The 22,311-nt window shown below is 43.2% G+C and overlaps 1 protein-coding gene across 1 annotated transcript in view; it reads right to left on the reverse strand.

Annotated features, from left to right (window-relative positions):
- The window catches only part of PLXNA4 (plexin A4), a 573,332-nt gene extending 554,362 nt beyond the window's left edge, over positions 1-18,970 (reverse strand). The window contains exon 1 of the mRNA XM_073899215.1: positions 18,747-18,970. The gene's annotated coding sequence lies outside the window, so the exon portion shown is untranslated. The remainder of the gene's footprint in view (positions 1-18,746) is intronic.
- Between the last annotated feature and the right edge of the window lie 3,341 nt (positions 18,971-22,311).

The raw sequence follows: 22,311 nt of genomic DNA on the forward strand, positions 1-22,311 counted from the left end.
CTGTACACCCCTGTTTACAGCAGCATTATTCACTGTGGTCAAAGCGTGGAAGTGACCCAAGGGCTAATTGACAAAGAAATGAACGAGATGTGGTATATACATAAATAGAATATTATTCACCCTTAAAAAGTTGGGAAATTCTGATGCACGCTACAAAACGGCTGACCCCAGAGGACATTCTACTAAGTGAAATAAGCCAGCTACAAAAAGACAAATACCATCTAAGTATATAAGAAGGCACCTGGAGTAGTCACATTGGCAGAGACAGAAAGTAGAATGGGGTTGCCAGGAGCTAGGGAGAGGGGAAGAGGGGTGTTGTCTCACGGACACAGTTTCTGCCAGATAGAGAGTTCTGGAGACCAGGTGCACAACAATGTGAATGTACCTAACTCTAATGTATACTTAGAAATAGTTAAGATGGTAAATTTTATCTTATGTGTATTTTACTACAACTTAAAAAAAAGAGTCTGTGGTGGGACATAGGCCCCAACAGCTAAAGACAGTGTATAGACCAGAGCCACTGCCCCAAAGGCTTTCCTGCAATGAGTTTCAGCCTCTCCTAATTATGTCTATAAAAATAAGAGTTGTGATTTTTTTTTTCTTCTTGCCAACAGAAACCAAGGAGCAAGAAACACCCTGCTCCTCTGGGAACCAGTCCAGCTTGCCTTCCCAGAATCCTCTAGGACCCAAGAAGGGAGATGTGGTCTCTCCCATGGTTGCTGTTCTCTGGACAGCAGCTTGACTGACACCCAGCCCCCATGCGATCCACTGCAGAAGCACAGTACCCTTTGTGGGCAAGAGAGGCCCTCTGTAAGGGCCTCTGAGGGAGAGGGGCAGTCCATACAACCCCAGAGCCTCCCATGAGCCCAAAGGAAGAGCCAGAAGCTTCTTCTTTAGATGCTGACAGACACTGTGCCAGCCTCCTATGGCCCTCCTTGCCTCTAGTCTTGTCCCCTCTGAGCCCTCCTCCAGACAGCCTCCTAGTGACATTTGAACACACATCTAAGTAGGTCACTGCCATACACTGACCTTCATTGGCTGCCTACCACTCTAAGGACCAAACTCCCTATCATGACACTCAGCATCCATGCCCTGATCCCTGCCCACCTCTGTAGCCACATTCCCCACAGCTCCCTATCTTTGTGCTTCTGATCCCAATGCATCCCTGCATTTCCATTGATGTGCTCTTTTGAAATCCCAGCCAATAAGTCGAATCCTTTTTTTCCATAGAACTCAGACTCTTGGACTATGCTCAATGTGGCAGGGTGGCCTGTCCACTCCATGTCCTATTTACTCTCCTCTGGAGGCCTCCAGTTTGTCCACATACTCTATACAGAAGGACACCCACGACTGACCATACATTTCAGGGGTGATCCAAATGGCTCTAAGATTAGCCCAAAGGTTCCGGGAATGACTTTGCAGTTTTGAGACATCGTAACAGGACACAATCCAACTGAAGACCATGGATCAAAATTACAGAAGAGGAATTTTAGGATGAACTGCCAAGGAAGGGCTTTGCAAAGCACTAGGATAAGCTCCAGAAGGTCATCTCCTTTCCTTCCCTCTGAGAAGTCAGAAGCATACCTGGCTGGGATGGTGTGGGTGCAGCCTGGAAGTAGGAGATGAGTGAGAAACATCCAGGAGCTCTTCTGCCACTGTGAGCTATATGGCCCCTTTGCTGGGGGCTCTCCAAACCTTTCTATTTTTTTTTTTTAAAGATTTTATTTATTTATTTGACAGAGAGAGACCGTGAGAGCAGGAACACAAGCAGGGTGAGTGAGAGAGGGAGAAGCAGGCTTCCCGCCGAGCAGGGAGCCCGATGTGGGACTCGATCCCAGGACCCTGGGGTCATGACATGAGCCGAAGGCAGACACTTAACGACTGAGCCACCCAGGCTCCCGCTTTCTCTTTATTTTTATTGCTGAAAATGGGATTGTTCTTTCAGTTTTGGGTTATGGGGTAAAATCCTTAAAAAGTAACCACCTTTCATTCTGGCCCAATTCCTAGGCTACTAAGGCCCTGCTGCCACAAGATGAGGTCAGAAACTATAACAACAGAAGGGAAGGATGAAGAAGCTAACCCTTCTCCAGAATCTCTGTGGAAGCTGGAATAACAGGGTCCTCTCCAGAGACCAATCTCTGTGGTCAATGATTTGAGAAATAAAACACAACTACAACTCCATATTCCTACAAGGTTTTCCCTTCTGGCAGACTGGTCACAGCATTAAACTTCGGTGAGCTTCAGCCATAAACATGACATGACCGCAAAGTGCAAGGCATGCTGAAAATAGTTATGTGTATTTACTTCCTATTCTGGTTATGCAATATCGAGAATGAATAAGGCCGATACAAAGTTCTAAAACCTTAACGTCAATGAAAGAAACAGTCCAAGGTAGACAGTGTGATTATTCAGAGAATGAAGAAAGAAGTGAGCCACCCCAGATGGGCAATGAGTAGGGGGAATGGGGCTGGAATGGCCGCTGAAGCACAGTCACCCATGTTCATGGCAGCATTGCTCACAATAGCCAAGGTAGGGAAACAACCTAAGTGTCTGTTGATGGACGAAGAATAAAGAAATTGTGGGGTATGTGTATCTATATAGACACATACATAAGGGAATATTATTCTGCTTACAAAGAAGGGAATCCCACCATTTGTGACATATAGGAACCTGGAGGACATTCTACTTAGTGAAATAAGCCACTTACAGAAAGAAAAATACTGCATGATCTCCCTTATATGTGGAATCTGAAAAAGCCAAATACATGGAATCAGAGAGTAGAATGGCCGATACCAGGGGCGGGGAGGTGGGGGAAGGGGGAGATGTTAGCCAAGGGTGCAAAGGTGCAGCTCTGTAGGATGGCTAAGTCGCGAGATCTAATGTACAAGCATGATGACTACTGCTAACAATTCTGTACTGAATATGGCACATTCGATGAGAGTAGATCTTGGGGGCTCTCATCACCACACGTGAGGCCTATGTGAAACAGCCTAACTGAAGTCAGCATTTAGTATGTGTACCAAAACACCACGTTTTACACCTTATAGACAATTTTTTATATTTTATTAAAAATACATATACAAATATATTTAAAAAACACACAAGAACTGAACAGTGTTAGTGAACATGGGTCTCTGTGCTGCTGGGCTCTCGGTCACCAACTGTTGTGTATCACCACCATCTCAGGCCCCCTGATACAATGGCCACCCCTGAACCTTGGGCCCCTCCATCCGTGGTCACTGGGGTAATGAAAGAGACAAGGGGCACAGCTCTTCCTAGGAAACATGGGCACGTGGCTGTCAGAATTCTTTCCCTTTTAACCCACTTCGAGCCGTATTGGGGTCCATGCTCAGGAGAGAGATGCTGAATCAAGCTGTCAGTTCCCAGAGATAGAGTTTCCTTCCCCAGGGCCTTGGGGACTCGTGCAATTGCCAAACTCCATGGCCCCCTCTTCCCCCTAAGTGTGATAGATGGACCCAGTTTTCGTGGCGGTTTAAACACTTTGCATTGATTTGTGTATTAGTTTGTATATTGTTTTGAGAGGCCAATTTCAAGACAAGCTTTGCCCATCGTCCATCAAAGCTCACTGGTGCTTTATCTTCATTCTGAGTTGGCTGCTCATCAGATGTCAGGCAGGCTGCTGCCAAAAGATCCTGCTGCCCAGGACCTCCATCCATCACAGCACCGGGAACACTCTGCCTCAGGTCCTCAAAGACTTAGGCAGAGACCACGGCCGCTGGGGAACAACACTCCACACTCAGCCACTCTGCTTCTTGGAGAAGAGCTGAGCAACTGGTCTTTGGGACTCTTAACATTTCCAGAAATGAGAATGTTCTAGGAATACTCGCAAGCATTTCACACACGTGGAAATTGAGTCAAGCATCATGGACTAGAAACCAACCTAAACCCCAGCTGCATCTTAACAGTGTTTTGGAAGGGACAGAGTGGAAACAACCATTGAGCATGGGGCACTTTTGCTTGTACTTGCCAAGCATCTCTGCCTAGGGCTGCTATGGGGTACAGCTTTGGTGGAGGGACACGGGAATTGCACATGAGACCAATCACCCTGCCGGCAGCATCTTACTCCCTCAAAGAGACTGGCTCCTGCCCTTCATCCATGCTGCAGAAGAAGCCAGTCCCTTGTCCTCCAGGAACAGATGGGGGACACCCTGGCTGGGTAGGTGGGGTCCTATGGACAGTTCACTCTCCCAGCCCTGGCTGCCATGGAGAGACAAAACCTGCAAGTTGCCCCTCTCCCTGGCCCCCAACACACACTTCTCCTGATGGCTGTCAGCAGTCCCACATCCTGGATTGAGGGGCCCCTGGACATAAATGGAGCTGACAGTGAATATCAGTTGCTAGAATAGCATTACCCTCTCTCTCTCTCTCTCCTTCCTACTATTTCTTTTCTCAAGGTCCCAGCCTCCCACAACAGCTCCATCCTCCAGCGTCAACAGTGACACAAGCTGGACCTCATCACCCTGCAATTTTGCTTCTCCAAAGGGCATCAGAACACAGTGATCAGGGCACCTGGGTGGCTCAGTTGGTTAAAGCGACTGCCTTCGGCTCAGGTCATGATCCCAGAGTCCTGGGATCGAGTCCCACATCGGGCTCCCGGCTCAGCGGGGAGCCTGCTTCTCCCTGTCCCCTCTCATGCTGTTTCTCTCTCTCTCTCTCTCTCTCTCTCAAATAAATAAATAAAATCTTTAAAAAAAAAAAAAAAAAAAGAACACAGTGATCAGCAAAACACAGTAGCCGGGCTCTCGCAGCTGGACCTTGGCAGGGTCACTTCAGCTCACCTAGGAAACCTCGTCCTGGAGGAGCTGCTGGGGAGCCTGAGATGTCCTAACAGCAGGGGCGTGACTGATCCACCGAAAGGGTCACTGTGAAGCCCAGGAGTGGGCAGCAGATGAGGAAAAGGGGCCGACTCTAATACAAATGGTAAGAAAAAAAATGAGTGACCTTCAGTCCATTTCTGACCCCTCAGCCCCACCTTTCCCCTCTGCTAAGGGGAACCAAGTTCTGGACTTTTCCTTTCTCTTCCCCTCCAGACTTACTTATTCAAAATAGAGATGGCTCTCCAATATATGAAAAGATGCTCAGTCTCATTCAGAATAAAAGAAATACCAAATAAAACTGCTGTGAGAGCCCACTTACCACCGTCAAGGTGGCAAAAGGCCAAAAGCTCAATGACCCATGGTGCTGGCCGAGCACCATGTGTCTCGGGACACAGGCAGTCTCTTTCACTAGGAGTGGGGTGTAAATTGATATATTAGGATATTTTGACTATCTTTCTGTAATATAATTTAAAAAATATATGTTTGGTCTTTGTCCCCGGTTTTTGGCACAGATCTCCTAGTAGGCTTGGAATTTCCTAAGTGATAGGAATATCTTTTGCTATTCATAGGGAGGCCCTGTAAACCATAGCTGAGTTTATGCTAATAGGGTGGCTCAGGATGGGGCCTGGCCATCAAAATCACCAAACTTGTTGGAAGCTCCCACTCCCCACCATAAACCTGGCCCTTCCATTGGACTGTCCCTGAGTTGCATCCTTTATAATAAACCAGTCATAGTAGTAAAGCACTTTCCTGAGTTCTAGGAGTCATTCCAGAGAATCTGTGAAGAGGGGAGGGGGGAGGGTTGCCACGAGAGCCCTTGAATTTGTAGTCAGCAGGCACCTCATTTGCAACTGGCATCTAAAGTGAGATCAGTCTGGTGGGACTGAGCACTTAAGCCTGTGAAGTCTGATGCTAACTCCAGGTAAATAGTGTCAGACTTGAACTGAATTGTTGCATACTCAGTTGGTGTCGGAGAATCGGGGAATTGGTGTTGGAAAAGATACCACACATTTGGTGTCAGAAGATAGACGTCAGTCTTTCAAAATTACCCATGTGTGTATCTTTGACCCACCCAGAAACTCTGCTTCTAGGAATTACCTTAGTAATACACTCGCCAGCATGCACAAGGATGTAATCACCACCCTGTACATTTGGGCGTGGTTTAGAATAGCAAAAGAATGGAAACAGCCACGGGTGCCTGGGTGGCTCAGGCAGTTGAGTGTCTGCCTTCAGCTCAGGTCATGATCCCAGGGTCCTGGGATCGAGCCCCACATCAGGCTCCTCGCTCAGAGGGGAGCCTGTTTCTCCCTCTGCCTGCAGCTCCCCCTGCTTGTGCTCTTTCTCTCTTTCCTCTTTCTCTGACAAATAAATAAATAAAATCTTAAGAAAAAATGGAAACAGCCAAACTGCCATCTATTTGGGAACTGGCTGAACCGCTGACATGCATACAGTGGAATTCTATATGGTGATAAAAACAAAAACAAAAAAGATTGAAGCAGCTCTTTACTAACATAAAAAAAGTCTTCAGGGTATCTTGTTAACTGGAGAAAAAAAGTCAATGGCAGGACAGTGTTCATAGCATGTTATATGTTGTGTTAAGTGAAAAAGGGATAAAGAATATAGATTTCAGTTGGCTAGTACATAATTTTTTTTTTTTTTAATCTCTGAAAGGATAAGCAGGCACTAACACCAATGGTGACCTGCTTGAATAGGAAGACAGAATTGGGCAGGTGACACACAAGGAAGGGGAAAGGGAGATTACTGATGTGCGAGCGAGGTGACTGTCATTCCTGCTCCACTCATCACAGGTCAGGCCTGCAAGGAACTTCAGGGAGCCTCTCCCACCCTCTCTCTCCACTTTAAAATTTAAAATGTGGAAATCATGACCCAAAGACATTCCCTGGTCTACCCAGCTCTCAGATCTGGTAGAGGACTGGGAAAAGAATCCCAGGCCATCACACCAGTTCAGTGCTCTTTCAGAGACAAGGCTAGACCAGGTGCTCCTCGGGGGGGGGGGGGGGGGGGCGGGGCTCACAGTAGGTCACGGGCCACATCTTTGCAAACATTGAAAACTCACAGAGCATTGGCACATGCTTACTATTTATTAAGAGTATTCCGAATGAATGAATGTTGCGTTATACTTCCTATGAGCCCTGACTCTCTAGCTAAGCTTATTAAGTCATCCTAGCCTGAGAGTGACATGATTTATATCCCTCAATGATGACAGAGTCACATTTTCCCAAGCACCTCGGCAGAGGAAACATGTCTGGTGAAGGGGGCCTTTTAACACCCAAGTGAAATGCCATAAACAACTGCCCATATTGTAACTTCTTGCGGAATCAGCCTATGTATGAAATAAGAAAAGAACGATGAGGTTAATATACTTAACACAGCACTCGGGAGAAGAGGAATTATTAATCTGCATATAGATTGTTCAACCAAACAAATGCCCATGGGGCGTGTCCTCTGAATTGTGCAGGCTGGATTTTGTGCATTGCATCATGAAGACCGATCTTCTACGCCAAACTTACTAAACTCCAAATACTGTTGCAAGGTAGGTGGCAGGGGCACCTCTATTCAAAACCTGTGATATGAGTCTTGTTAGCATCATCATCGAACCGACTACTACCCCACCCAGACAGACGGGGCACTCACCCCAGCCCGGGGCGAAAACTCAGAACCTTCCAGGACATCGCTGCACATCCTCCATACTGTGTGACAGACTCAAATTGTGTCTAAATAGGCTGGGAGGGTTCTGAGAGAGATGAGCTAAGTAAGACCATAAACACCTTGGAAAATCAGACTGAGTAAAGCTACCCATGACGGATGAATGTTTGCTAGATCAAAGAGATCTGGGGCTTATGTGGAGAGCCCCATTGGGGAGTTTTGGTCACAGATTAGAGGCCCGTTTGGCTCCTTAGACACAGCCGGGCTGGCTGCGGTGAAGGGAGCAAGGTTATCACAGCCGCCAGAGGGAGAACGGGTAAGTGAGATGGATGGAGAGCAAATCCTATTATAACCAACTCCGTTACAAAGAAAATTTCACCTTAACAAAAATATATCCAAGCCGGAGGCATCGGCCCATAATAATCGTATATTGTTCAAACAACCCCATTGTGAAGCACGCTGTTCTTCAGTCCTTCTGGCTAATAGTCTCTAGTTATAACAACACCCCAGCACATCCCCACTTACCACATGATGAATTATTTGTGGTACATGACAATACCTGCCTTCCTTTCCAACCCTCTGACTGTGGGAGGTGACTTTTGAGATGCTCTATTGGAGGCTGATGTTTTGAAAAATGGCAAGGAATTTGTCTTTATAAGAATCTTTACCTCATCTCAGTTACCCATCAAACCACTCACCTATATCTAATACCATTAGGAAGATTATTTAAAATGTTAGATGATCACCTCTACATAAGCTGAACAAAAATATTTGATAAAAAATCCATTTGTGGTTTTAAAAAAAATCATAGAAAAATAAGACTAGTAACTTCCTTAATCTAATAAACATCTGTCAAGAACCTATAGTAAACATCCTACTTAACACTGAAATGTTTAAATCATTCCCTGAAAAGTCTGGAACCAGATTAAATGCCTTTTATATCAGAGATTGGCAGAGCATAAAAGGCCTGGAAAATACTGTGTGGAGACAAGGATTTGGAATAATAAGAACTCTCCTGTAGTGCTGGTGGGTGTATAAATTCATATGACCCCTTTAAAAGCATTCTGGAAATAACAAATTGAAGATATACATGTTCTTTGATCCAGCAATACCATGTGCTCAAGATGATTAAAATGTGTATTGTAGCTTTACTTTTAATAGAAAAGGGGTTGGAAACAACATATATGTCCATCAAAAGAAGAATATATACATAGTGATATTCTTGCAATGCAAATGTACATAGTAGTTAAAATGAACCAGCTAGAGCTCCACGTATCAACATGGATACATGACACACACATACACAGGCACACAAAGTAAGCTTCAGAAAGCTAAGACAAATGGTACCTTTATATAAAGTTTTCATTTTAAAAGCATGCGAGTACTAGGGCTCAGCACAGGAGTCCAAGGACAGTAGATTCAGCCTCTCTAGGCAGACATTTGTCCTTGAAGCAGAGTGATTGGGGGATCACTCCAGTCCTGGAGTCAAGAAACAGGTTCCTACCCTGTGTCTTGGATGTTACCAGTGTCTTAGCTCAGACTGCTACAGCAAATACCACTGAATGGTAGCTTAAATAACAAACATTTATTTCTTACAGTCCTGGAGGCTGGCTGGAGTCCAGAATGATTGGATTTTTGGTGAAGGCCCTTCTTCCCATTTTACACACATCACTTTCTCATTATGGCCTCACAAGGCAGAGGGAGAAGACTAGCTCTCCTCCTGTGTTTATTAGGACAGTAATCCCATCATGGGGGCTTTACTCTCATGGCCTAATCACCTCCCAAAGTTCCCATCTCCAAATACCATCACAGTGGGGCTTCAACATAAGAATTTGCCGAGAGCATGGGCATTCAGTCCATAGCAATCAGCAAGCACCCTTGACCACTTGGGAATGACAGAAATCTATTTACCAGAAAAATGACAGTATTTTCTTTCCTCTCTTTCCCGGTTTCCACCTTCTGGTTTCTGATCCCCTTTCACTATCTGTTACATATGAATCTGTGAGACATCCGCAAAGCTACCCCAGAATAGTCCCCCTCCCACCTCTCTAATCAATAGAAACATTATGAGATAAGAACAAAATTGTGAAGTCCTGGTTGAATGGGTCACATTATCCCATAGCACTCATTAGAAATTTAGAGCTTTAAAGAAATTAAGATGACCCAGTTCCACTTGCTTCCTCTCTCAGGTCCTGCAGGGTGACAAGGTGCACCTAAGGACTAGTGAAAGAGCAAGACCCCAACTCAGGTCTCCTGTCTTCCAGGATGATGTTTCTACTATGCCACAGAAGCCTGTGATACATGTTTATTATGTAAAATCCACAAAACATCAGCTTGAGTCCTCTCATCTCTGTGGGGGTTCCAAAAATATCAGATCATGGTTTATGCCACTTTCAAGCTCACAGAGGATCATTTTCAGAATGCACTCCTCCATGAGGTCAGAGTCACGCTTCCCATTACAGACTGGGATGGCACCCAAGCACACACAGTTGTGCATGCAGAATGGTCTCCACATTTAGACAATGACTCAACATTTCGAATGTCACTGGATTTGGAACAACTTGAAAGACACCAAAGGAAGAAGAGTGATGTTGAAATCTCAGTGGCGTATGCTGATCAAGACATGCTCCTGCTAACAAAAGGTGAAAATGAATGTTTCTATCCTCTCGCTCACTGGCTGATACCCAATTATCACTAAGACTTTGGTAGCAAGAATTGTTCTAACAAGGGAAGGACTCAGCTCTAGATGCAGGAAAATGCCTACAAACATTCCAAACTCAATTGCTCTCTGGGTGATCTTGATTTGTGAAGATCAGTGAGAAATATAAATCAGATGTAAGAAGTTAGTAGTCCACCTTGATGGATAGAACTTTTATATTGATCAGTGCTACAAAGCTTGGAGAAATCTCCAGTTCCCAACCCCCCAAAACTTACAATCTAATGAGATTCAGAATGAACACCTGGGACAAATTTAGGACATCTATAGAGAAACATAAATAAACAGTACTTAATTTAAAGACAATACCACATTTTTCTGGCATTGGAGAAAAACAAAAAGGATGATCCAAGTGAGATGGGGTAAATCAAGAAGGACTTCTTAAAGAAATGTGAGGTTTGTGCCATGAGATTTGGAAGGAAAGGAAGCCTTGATGGTGAAAAGATAAGGAAAGCAGACATCCAAGGCAGATGAATGGCTTCTGAATATGCCCAGGAGAGGGGTTACGGTGACAGTGGCAAGTCTTTACATCAGTAAGATATATATTCACTTATTTCTCTATAGACAATGACCTCAGGAAAGAGATAAGGCAGGGATCCTCTCCATTTTACAGAGGGAGAGAAGGACTTAGTAGACTAAGTGGCTTGCCCTAGGGGTCATAGCCAACAAGTGGCAGAGCTAAATCTTGAACTGAGGACTTTGAATTCCAATTATAGAGCATTTTAGGGCTCCCTTAATGACCTGAATAGAAATAGGAACATAGAAAGTGACAGCTTTTAAAAAAAACTTGGGTCAAGTGCAAGTGTAGGGTAAGGTAATGTGTTACATACTTCCAAAGGACTCAACGGTTATAAACTTGACCTGTTTGGTTTGTTGGTCAAGAGTCCTAGAAAATGAATTAACGATATCAAGGTCACAGTTTCAGCATCTCAGGAAGCAGGATTGAAAACACAGCTGCAAGCCATTGTTCTCTTAGCTCACTCAGTTTGCAAAAATTTGAGGTGGGGAGCAAGTAAGAAATAGAGCCCTCAATATTAGAAAATAGATCTCTCAATGCACAAATCCCCACAGATGGAAAAATACCTCCAAACACCTACTCAACAATGGATTGCCCCTCAATTTTTCTGCATGCAAAGATCAGCATGTTATAATTGTTCATTTGAAGTTAAACTGGGCTGGACACTTATTCTTTTCCCTTGCAGCCTGAATTCAGAAGCTTCCATTTGGAATCCCACTACATCTCTGCACAAAATCACCCACCCTTGAAAGAGTGTCAGGTTCAAATTTGCTTAACTTTTATCCCTAATTAAGAAGGCCAGAGGAATACTTGGTAAATATTTTGGATCTAATTAAGTCTGATTGCATTATGAAATGGAATCAGTGTATTCAACTTCTAACATTTTGAAATTCCAAAGTGATCCTAGGCTCTCCATTGGCCACGGATGATAGCCCTTTGCACGTGAAGTACACAAACTGTTCTCACCAGCTGGTTAGTGGCTCAGTGGCACACAAACCACAAAATTAACCAATTCTCAGGCACTGCAAAATGAGCTCTGCCTTACACCATAGCTTTCCCTCTCTGGAGCACCCACCCTTACACACATGCAAGCGTCCTGGGCTCGCTTCTTTTCTCCAATGGCATTTCTCCCTTGTCAAGTGTTTTCAACCATGGCTGCATTCTGGGATCATTTGGGAGCTTTAAAAATCCCAACGGCTGGGTGGCATGCCCAGATTTAGTTAATTTGGAGAATGGCCTGGTGTCAAATTTTTTTAAAGCTTCCCAGATGATTCTAACCTGCTAAGGTCAAGAATGACTGCAACTAAGTGATCTTATCCAGTGCCTAGGCTTTAAATCCTAGCAATAGGCTATAGTTGCAAATATAATCTCCTGTCTTGGGCTCTCTCCTGAGTTCCAGAATCATTCATTCAAACTGCTTACTTGACATGCCCACGTGGGCATCTAAAAGGCTTTGCAAACTTCACAAGTTGCAAGAACAACTCTCAATTTCTCCTCACCTCCAATGTTTCTCTTCCAATAGTTCTCATTGTAGTAAGTAGCTCGAACCTAAAGCCTAGAAGCCATTCTAATTTTTTCCCTTTTCCTCATATGCTGCAAATTCACCAGCAAAGTCCTGTCTGTTCTACAACCAAAGAAGATCTCTCATAACCATTATGGTAGGCAGCTTCCAAGATAATCCTCAATGATTCCCATTTCCTGGTATTCGTACCCTGTACAGTTCCTTTCCACATTGTACCTGGGTTGGTCTCTATGACCAATAGCATATGGCAGAATTGATGGTATGTTACTTCAGAGATTAGGTTATGAAAAGACTCTGACTTCCATCTTGTTCTCCCCACCATCACCCTCACTCTGAGGGAATTAAGCTTCAAGCTGCCATGTTGTGAATAGCCCTTGGAGAGGCCCATGTGGTAGGGAACAGAAGCCTCTGGCCAACAGTCAAAAAAGGTACTGAGTCTTCCAACAACCACATGAGTGAGCTTGAAAGTGGATTCTTCAGCCCAATCAAGCTTTTGAGATGACTGTAGCCCCAAACAACAGCTTGAATTTAACCTCATAGGAGACCTTGAGCCAGAAATATCCAGGTAAGTTGCCCCTAGATCCCTAGCCCTCAAAAACTCTATAACATAACAAATGTTAATTGTTTTAAGTTGCTAAATCTGGCAGTAGTTAACAATAGACACTATACTCATCCACATTTTTGCATCTCATGGCTATCATGCTCCTCCAACCTACCTCCATTTCTTCTCTACTGTGGACTACTGTGATAGTGTCCCAGCAGGTCTCTCTTTTCCCATTTCTGCTCTCCAACAATTTGTCACCCTCATTTATATTCTTTAAATAAAATTAGCTTACATCTCTTCTCTAACACCCTTCAATGATTTCCCATTCTGCTTAGAATAAAACCCAGTTCCCCACAATAGCCCTTCCTGATCCGATTCCAGTCTATATCTCCAACTTATTCTTGTACGTCTCTTCCCATTTCTTGTTGTGTTCCAGTCACATTATTACTTCATTTTTATAGGAAGACCCTTGCTTTTCTTTTATGGTTAGAGAAGCTGAGGGAAAGAGACATTTTTAATATCAGGGGAATAAGATCCTGGTAACATTGCTCAAAACAGAAATTACTTTTTTGCTACATCTCTGACAAGTATTTGTCAAGCTTGAAGGACACGCAGTATAGTGTTGGAAAAAAAGAGGTGCTTTTGCTTCTGGCAATATGTTGGACTAAATGAGGAGAGAATATCTTCCCAGTATAGAACATCTAAAAATGCTGAATAAAATGAAAAACATATTTCAAAATATGGCTGAGCTAGGAGGAAAAGGAAACCAATCAGAGGAATTAAAAACAAGGAAGTGTAATTCAGTGGGGATAAGTAAGCTACAGAGGCATTTTCCTTGTGGATATCTATGTATTTCCTAGTGATCTAGAGTGACACACATATGAGAATGGAGAAAACATCCTGGGTCTCAAGCAGAATGGGACTTTATTAGTTGAGACTCCTATAGAGTGATACCTCAGTGGTCACATAGAGATTTGTCTGGCTTAGCCTTGGCCCTTTAAGCCAGGAAAGTAGCCAGTGGAAAAAAGTCTCCCCTGATATTTCCTACCACAAACTAATATTTATTAGGATCTGGAGCTGTAATTCATACCATCTGTGAAGCCAGAAGGAAGAAAAAGTGCCAAACTTAAAAGAAGTCCCAGATTGACAGTGCTCCAAACACTTGGGAGAAGAAAAAACAAGTCCTCTCTGAAGGAATGGCCCCTCAGCTCAGGCATCTTGATATGTTCATGAATGAAGAACAGAATTACAAAACACGTGGGAGTACAAACTAATATAAGAGTCAACAGAAATAATAAATTGCAGAATCAGACCCGTTGAGCCTACAGGTATTAGATTATCAGAGAAAGATTTTTAACATAAATAAGAGGGAATTCACAGTATTACAAAGGAGCAAAAGATTATCAAAGTTGAACAAACCTATTTTAATGAACCAAATATAACTTCATGAAATAAAAATTATAATATATGAAATTTAAAGTTCATTGCATGGGTTAAACATCAGATGAGACTCGGGAAAAATATACCTAGTAGATTGGAGGAAACAGCTGAAAAATTATCCAGAATGCATCAGCAAAAAAGAAAGAAATTAAGATACTTGAATGAAAGAATGAAAAGATACAACCAAAGTATAATTGGGATTACAGAAGCTGTAACTAGAAAGAGAAAGAACAAATATTTGAAAAGTTAATGGTTTAGGATTTTCCAGAGTTGATACCACTTCTCAGATTCAGGGAACCCAACCAATTCCAAGCAGGGCACATCATAAGAAAACTACAGAAATCAAGCTGAGAACTGAAAAAATAGAAAAAAAATCTTGCACTCATAGAGTTTACATTTAGTGAGGGAAAACTGACAGTTGGTAATTAGCAAAACAAAAACAAAAACAAAAAGCAACCCAGATCATCCAGACAGTGACATGTGCAATACGAAGAATTTAAAGAGGATGATGTGAGAGCCTAGGACTTGGGAACCACATCAACCTTGGTGATCATGAAAGATGATATGTAAGCTGAGATCTGAATGACAGAAGGGAGCGAGTCCCATAAAGTCATGGGAAACAGCACTCCATGCAGGGGGAAGAGTTAATGCAAAAGTTCCATATCTGTCTGTCCCAACTTCTCTTAGCCTCAGTTTCCTCATCTATAAGATGGGGAAAATATTTTTTTTTAAGATTTTATTTATTTATTTGAGAGAGAGAGAATGAGAGATAGAGAGCACAAGAGGGAAGAGGGTCAGAGGGAGAAGCAGACTCCCTGCTGAGCAGGGAGCCCGATGTGGGACTCGATCCCGGGACTCCAGGATCATGACCTGAGCCGAAGGCAGTCGCTTAACCAACTGAGCCACCCAGGCGCCCAAGATGGGGAAAATATTTTCCTCATATCTGTTGTGAGGCTTGAAATTTTGTATATAAAGTACTTGAAAATCTTTGAATCATAATATACGTGATAATTTTATGGAGGCAGCCTAGCTTCCCATGAAGAATACAGACTTTGGACCGCCCAGACCAGTATTCTTGGCCTGACGATTCATCTGTGAACACTCTGAGAGCCAGCGCCTCATTTGTTAAATGAGAATGATGCAGTTGCCATAAAGATTACAGGGCAAAACATTCACACAGAGCCTGGTGTTGTCCCTGGCAAAAGAACTCAATAATTACCTCTACCAAAATGTTACCTTTCCTATACAGGCTCTAGAGGCCTCCTCTACCCTCCACACCCTGACTGTAGCCAGAAGTTCTCTCTCTTCTCTGCTCTCCCACTGCACTTTATCCATAAGTCTCTCCCAAGTCTCTCTTTTTGGTTTTGTTTTGCATTTCTCCCAGTGGTCTCCCAGAATGACTAAAGTCATTCCATAGACTTTAGTCTATCCATCTTTTATCCCTCATACTACTTAACCCAGGATCTTGCACATTACAGGTATTTAATAAAATGTTACAAAGGCAAGAATAAACATATGAGTTATAATTGGAATATCTCCACCACCACCAAAGCAACTATTTCACAAGGCAGCTAATTGCATGGCTATAGTTGTTTAAAGCTTCTCTCCCATATCAAGTCAAAATCTGCTGACGGAGATTTTACACTAGTGGTCCACAGTGAATCACATCTCTGGGATTCACATGCTGATATTGTCTCCTCCCACCTTGACCCTGGGCTTGTCCCTACAACTCACTGTGGTCAATGAGACAGACATGGTGCAAGTCTTTGCTTGATAAGTCTTTGTGCCTTAGGCTCACCCTCTTGGATCGCTGCCATTACTATTTGAGGAATCCAATTTCACCTCCTTGAAGATGCAAGACCATGTGGTCTGAGGGACCCAGCTGAGCACAGAGCCTTGCCAATCCACAATCAGACTATAGTCGTATCAGCCCTGGAAAAACCAGCAGAAGAGCCACCCAACCAACTCAGAACAGAAAGAGAAATAATAAATCAATGTATTAAACTAATACATTTTGGGGTGGTTTGTTACACAGAAACCGATAACTCAAATACGTTCCCCTTTAACTTCTACCCTCCATCTATAAAAGCAAGAATGATCCTTCTTCCACAGGTCAGTCCTTCAAATGGCTAAATACCCTCCTGAACATTTTTAGTTCTTCAACAAATTTTCACAGTAGTGAAAGGCCTAAAGCCCCTCTGGTTTGTCCCTCTCTTTTACAAGTGTGGGTCTCGGTAAAGAAACACACTCACCTGTGTTCTAGCCATGCAGCTCTTAGACTACAATCATATTGGTCCAGATGCTGTGCTTCTGGTCATGTGGCCAAGTCAGTGTTGGTGTGGTGTTTGTGACATCCCCATCACATAGTGGCTCACATGGCACTCAGGGTCTTAAATCACAGACCCTTTCCCATGAACTACCGTGAAGTCACATCTTCAAAATCCTGTACCTGAGAACCCGACCATTTGAACCCACATGTGGGCTCCTATTAAATCGGTCATAACAGTTTTGGCCTGTTGGAGACTTTCTAAATTCAAATTCTATATAGCAATGGACCTCTACATCATTAAATTCAAGTTTCCATCTTTGGCAAATCTGACCTACTTGATCACTCTCTCCTCCTGGAAATGCTTTCATTTCTTGGCCTCACAAAAATCCCTCTCTCTTGGTTTCCATCCTATCCCATTGGCTGTTTCTTCTCTGTCTTTGCTGGGTCTGTGGACTTCTTCCCTTCTTTATCTATCTTGGCTCCCTAAAGCCATCTATAGCTAAACAACTCCCAACACTACTTCTCCCATCTTAATTTCTCCCCTGAATCTCAGACTCATATAACCCATTGCCTGCTGAAGATTTCTAACTACAGAATGGGCATCTTAAAATGTAATCCACCCAAAATAGAACATCTGGCTTCCTACCCCTACTTGTCCCCAAACTTCTCCTCATCTCCATAAATAATGACTCTATTCTCAATTTTCCTGGTCAGTCCAAAAGCCTTGGAATCATGGACTCCCCTCTCACATTCCACAAATTTATCAGAAAATCCTTACAACTCTGCCTTCAAAGTATCTACAACATCTAACCATTTTCACTACTGCCCCCACCCACACCCTAGTCCAAACCACCTAATCCCTAACCCAGACTGTTAGAGGACTCTCCTAAATGGTCTCCCAGCTTCCATCCCTAAAGCCCACCACAGCCTGTTCTGCATATGGCAACCAAAGCCATCACTTAAGACGTAAGTACCTAAGTTGTTCATACCTCCCATCCGCTCAAAACCTTCCAGTGGCTTCCCTTGTCACTCAGAGTAAAATCCAAAGTCATTACCCTGACCAGAATGCTCTATACGATCTGGCCTTAGCTACCTTTTGATCTTACCTATTATTCTCACCTTCACTCACTCCACCACAGCCACAACTGGCCTTCTTGCTGTTGGACAAACCCTCCTAGCATACCCCTGCCTCAGAGTCTGCATTTGCTCTTCCCATCGCCTGAAAACACCATCTTAATTGGTGCTCTCCTTCATTTTACACAAGTCTCTGCTCAATGGTCACCTTATCAGAGAAGCTGCCTTTCTGAGGCCAACAATAACCCCCATCACAAGCTGCTTGATATCTAGTCTTACTCATCTGACATGTCAGCCTGTCTTCCCTTCCCCGTATGCAAGCTCCATGAGAACAGAGGCTTTGTTTTGTTCCCTGCTACATCCCCAGTAGTGGAAGCAAGCCCAGCCTAGGTGTCAATATTCATTGATGAATGAATTCACTATCCCTGCCAGCTTTGGTCCATCCACAAAATGGATGTGTGTGTCAATTAAATATTTGTCCAAGAAACAGAGTTTTTCACATGGTCAAAAGTAATCTTTTGATTACTTTTGTTCTGGCCATGCACCAACCAAAAGTACATCCAAACCAAAATAATCTCTGTGGTATGAGAAACGGAGGTTATATCTTAAAGAGAAATAATGCTAGGTTAAGACTCTGGAAGGCCTTGAATGACCAGCCAGAACCTGGTTTGTTCACTACAGGCAATGAGATATCATTGAAATGTCTTGAGTGTAAAATGACAGAAATTGTCTCATAAATAACTTTCACTAGGTATATTTTTAAAAAAAATCCTACTTAGATCAATGTGGAAGCAACCTGACATTTTCCTTTTTTATTAACTGGCTTTTAGAACATGTTGACAAGTATGGCTCATTTTGAATGGTCCTAAGTAATTCTCTGGACTAAGGCAGGGACCACTGGGTCATTTGTAAACAGATACGCATGGCTGGCAATAAATAGATTTATGCATCTGAGGCTTAAGACCACATTTTATACTTACAACACATGTATTTCTTATCTCACACCTGTGCACAACTTATATAGCATACACAGAATCTTGTTTTCATATCCTACTGATAGGAAAGCCAGAACCCTCTTCTGAGCCAGGGAGTCTGAGAAAAAAGCTGAGGGAACAGACTAGAAAGCTCTGTCATACACACCAGACTCCAGTGAACTCACATGTGGAACACATACACCGCTCAACAGCTGCCCGCTTCAACAACTCAGTGGCCCAGGGGCAGCCGGGATGACAGAAGTCTTTTTGGCATGGACAGGCTTGTGGTGGAGAAGGAGGGGAGCAGTGGAGGCCCTTCTGAGGATCTGCTCACTAACTTCTTCAAAGGGAAAACAGCGGTGGCTGGAGCAGAGGCTCAGAAGCCCTGTCATCAGTCCCTCCAGCCATTACAGACACCTACAAGGGGCTGGTGGGCAGCAGCTCCAGAGCTGGAAGGGGCCTCTCGAAGGAAAAGCAGAAGCACATCTTCCTGTGTTGCAGCCCACACAGCAGGCCCTCAGTGACCACCCACCCTTGACATGCTCAGGAACTGAAACCAAAATTGGTTCCTTAATGCAACTGGGAATGTTATTTACATTGTTTTTCCCTAATTGTATCTATTCTTGCCTCTCATTTTCCTACCTCCCTTCCAGAATCACACTGAATCCCTCAACCCTTGACACTGCAATGAAATCCATACATTTTAAAACACATACATTTTACAGGTGTGTGTGTGTGTGTATGTTATACACATACATACATATATATGTATTTAACAACTTAGCCTTCTGCAGACCCATTTGGGTACTTTTCTGTATTCCTGGTCACTTTTATTTCAGGGCCCACATGGGGCCATAAAGCTCATTTTTTTCTCTCCATCAATAGATCTTCAAAATCCCTCATGAAGGAACAGCACTGCTCTTCATTGGTAAAATATATACTTATTCATACTTTTCAGGGTAAAAATATCATTCCAGTTACAACCCTTGAGCCCAAAAGTAGCACTCCTAAGAAAATGACTCATCCATGACATTACCAGGTGAATAAATGACAAGTGTGCCTCTCCAGTCATGAGACAACTTACCTAGTTAACCCATCATCCTTAGAATGGGGCATTTTCCCAAATGGAATATGAGTCACTTGGGCATGAGAAGAGTTTTTAAGTTCACAGACATAACATTTCCTCTGCTATGTTCTTCTCCATTAGTGAAAGTTTGATTATTAACATCCGGCACTTTAAGAAATCAGTCCTTAAATGACACTCCTCACTTCTGCTCACTCTTTCCTCTTTGGTGAAGTTCATGGTTGAGTTTCAGCTCAGATCTTTCTTTAGCATTTCTTCTGGGAATCCAGAGATTATACAGGTGGTTAAGCAATTGATAAATTTTTTAGGCAAAGAAGTGCTCAGAATGCATGCAATGGTTAGTCACCAACACACTGATAATTAAGTCAACGACATCATTTTCACAGGATCATGGAAGCTTGTACATTCAGTGGCTACAGTGAGCATGTAGAAATTTAGAGCCAGCATTTCACAATAGCAAAAGCACTTTCCAAACATTTGTTCATCTTATCATAATCTTCTCAAGACCAGCTAGACTGAGCCATATGTCTTAGTCATACTCCAACCCCAAGCCTTATCATAATGTCTAGATCATAAATATTTAATAGACTTTGTTGAATGAACAAATCCGTTCCCTGAACCATTCAGTGGAGTTTCAAATTTAGAGATTAAGAAGAAGCTACTAAGTATCAGACTCCGGACACAAGGACAAGTCTTTGGCTACGAAAAAGCTTTCCAGGCTCCTAGGAAATCATTACCTTGTGTGTGTGCTGGGGGCGGGGGACAATACCAGAAATTCCTTTGGGGGTAGAGACAACAGGACAAATGATCTGTTGTTTGGTTTACAAAGAGTTAGATGACCCAGTTGGAAGATCTTAGGGATTATCTACAAGCTACAGCATGGTATCATGTGAAAATGAAGCCAGACATACCTCAGACTCAGCCTCACTTCTGTTCTTTACTGCCCTGCCTACATTGCATTGTTGCTGTGAGCATTAAATTGGATAAGTGTGATGGTTATTTTTAATGTGTTGATTTGGCTAGGCTATGGCACCCAGTTGTTTAGTCAAACATCAGTCTAGGTATTGCTGAGAAGCTATTTTTTAAGATGTGATTAACATTTAATTCAGTAGACTTTGAGTAAAGCCGGTGGACCTCATCCAACCAGTTGAAGGCCTTAAAAACAAACAATGAGATTCCCTTTTTTTTTTTTAAGTAGGCTCTGTGCCCAGCATGGAGCCCAATGTGGGGTTGACCTCAGGACCCCGAGATCAAGACCTGAGCTGAGATTAAGAGTCAGACAATTAATCGACTGAGCCACCCAAGCACCCCCAAGATTCCCTTTCTAAAGAAGGGATTCTCGAGATGACGACATAGAAAACTTACATGAATTTTCTAGCCTGCTGAGAAATTCTGATTCAAGACGATAGCATCGACTATTCCCTGAGTTTCCAGCCTGCTGGCCCGTCCTATAGATTTCAGATTTGCCAGCCCCCACGATCCCACAAGCCAGTTCCTTAAAATAAACCTCTTAACCTCTCTCTCCCTGTATGCATATGTGTGTGTGTATGATTGGTTCTGTTTCTATGAACCTTGATTAATGTAAGTCAAGTCTGACAGAGAAAGTACAAATGTTCATTCTCTTCTATTATTTGCCCTGAATCTATCTCCACCCTCCTATAAACTATATGAATACCTGCTTGCAAGATGCCAAACGGGCAAAGATCCAGCAATAGCTATGACCTGTCCAAGGTCATGACCAGTCCATAACAATCTTGTGTTTGTCTGTTTCAAGTTTTTATTTAAATTCTAGTTTGTTAACATATAGTATAATATTGGTTTCAGGACTAGAATTTAGTGATTCATCACTTAACAGTCCATAACAATCTTAGGATCCAAATCCTCTTCTGACTCATCACCTGTTTATTCTTCTCCTTCCTGTTACTAACCCACATTTCCACCCCGAATCCACCCAGATGCTATGCCCACTGAACCCTAGGAATCAGAGTTCCCCTCCAGCAAGGATGCACTACAGTCATTTGGGCCATAATTACACTCTAACCCTGCATATTTACTTAGGATTTCTCTCCATCCTGGCAGCAGAAAGTGTTTCAGTGACAGCCCAGCTAGCTCAGTTTGTATCTGCACTTGAAGCTCACAAGGCCCATCATGCAGGGAGCTTGGCCCATAGCCCAGTGTCACTGCTGTGACATCTGTGCCTCTAAGCGCCTGTGTCTCTAGCACTTTTTTCTTGAAATTTTCTTAGGTTCAACCTGTCTGCCTGCCTGCCTGCAGTCCATGAACTTAGTCACATAGCCAGCAGTAAAAACACATTCAGATGGTAAAGGATTCTACTCTCCTGCATAATTACCAACTACAAGGTTTGGGGGTGTGGGGGTGTTCTTGAGACTATCCTGAGGTTCTATAATTTACTAGGACTTCCAGAACTCACTGCAAGCTGTTATAGTCCATTATAGTTTATTACAGCTAAAGGATACAGCTTCAAATCAGCCAAGGGAAAAGGCACATAAGGCAGAGTCCAGGAAATTCCACACGCAGAGCTCCCATGGAGTTGCGGACGATGTTAACTCCTCCCAGCAATGATGTAGGACATATGCACAGAGCATTTCCAACTAAGGGAGCTCGCCTGAGCTTTGGTGTGTAGAATTTGCATGGGGGTTCCACAG

Source organism: Callorhinus ursinus, unplaced genomic scaffold, assembly GCF_003265705.2.
Source record: "Callorhinus ursinus isolate GAN/ISIS: 27379988/994484 unplaced genomic scaffold, GSC_fseal_2.0 scaffold12, whole genome shotgun sequence".
NCBI lineage: Eukaryota > Metazoa > Chordata > Mammalia > Carnivora > Otariidae > Callorhinus > Callorhinus ursinus.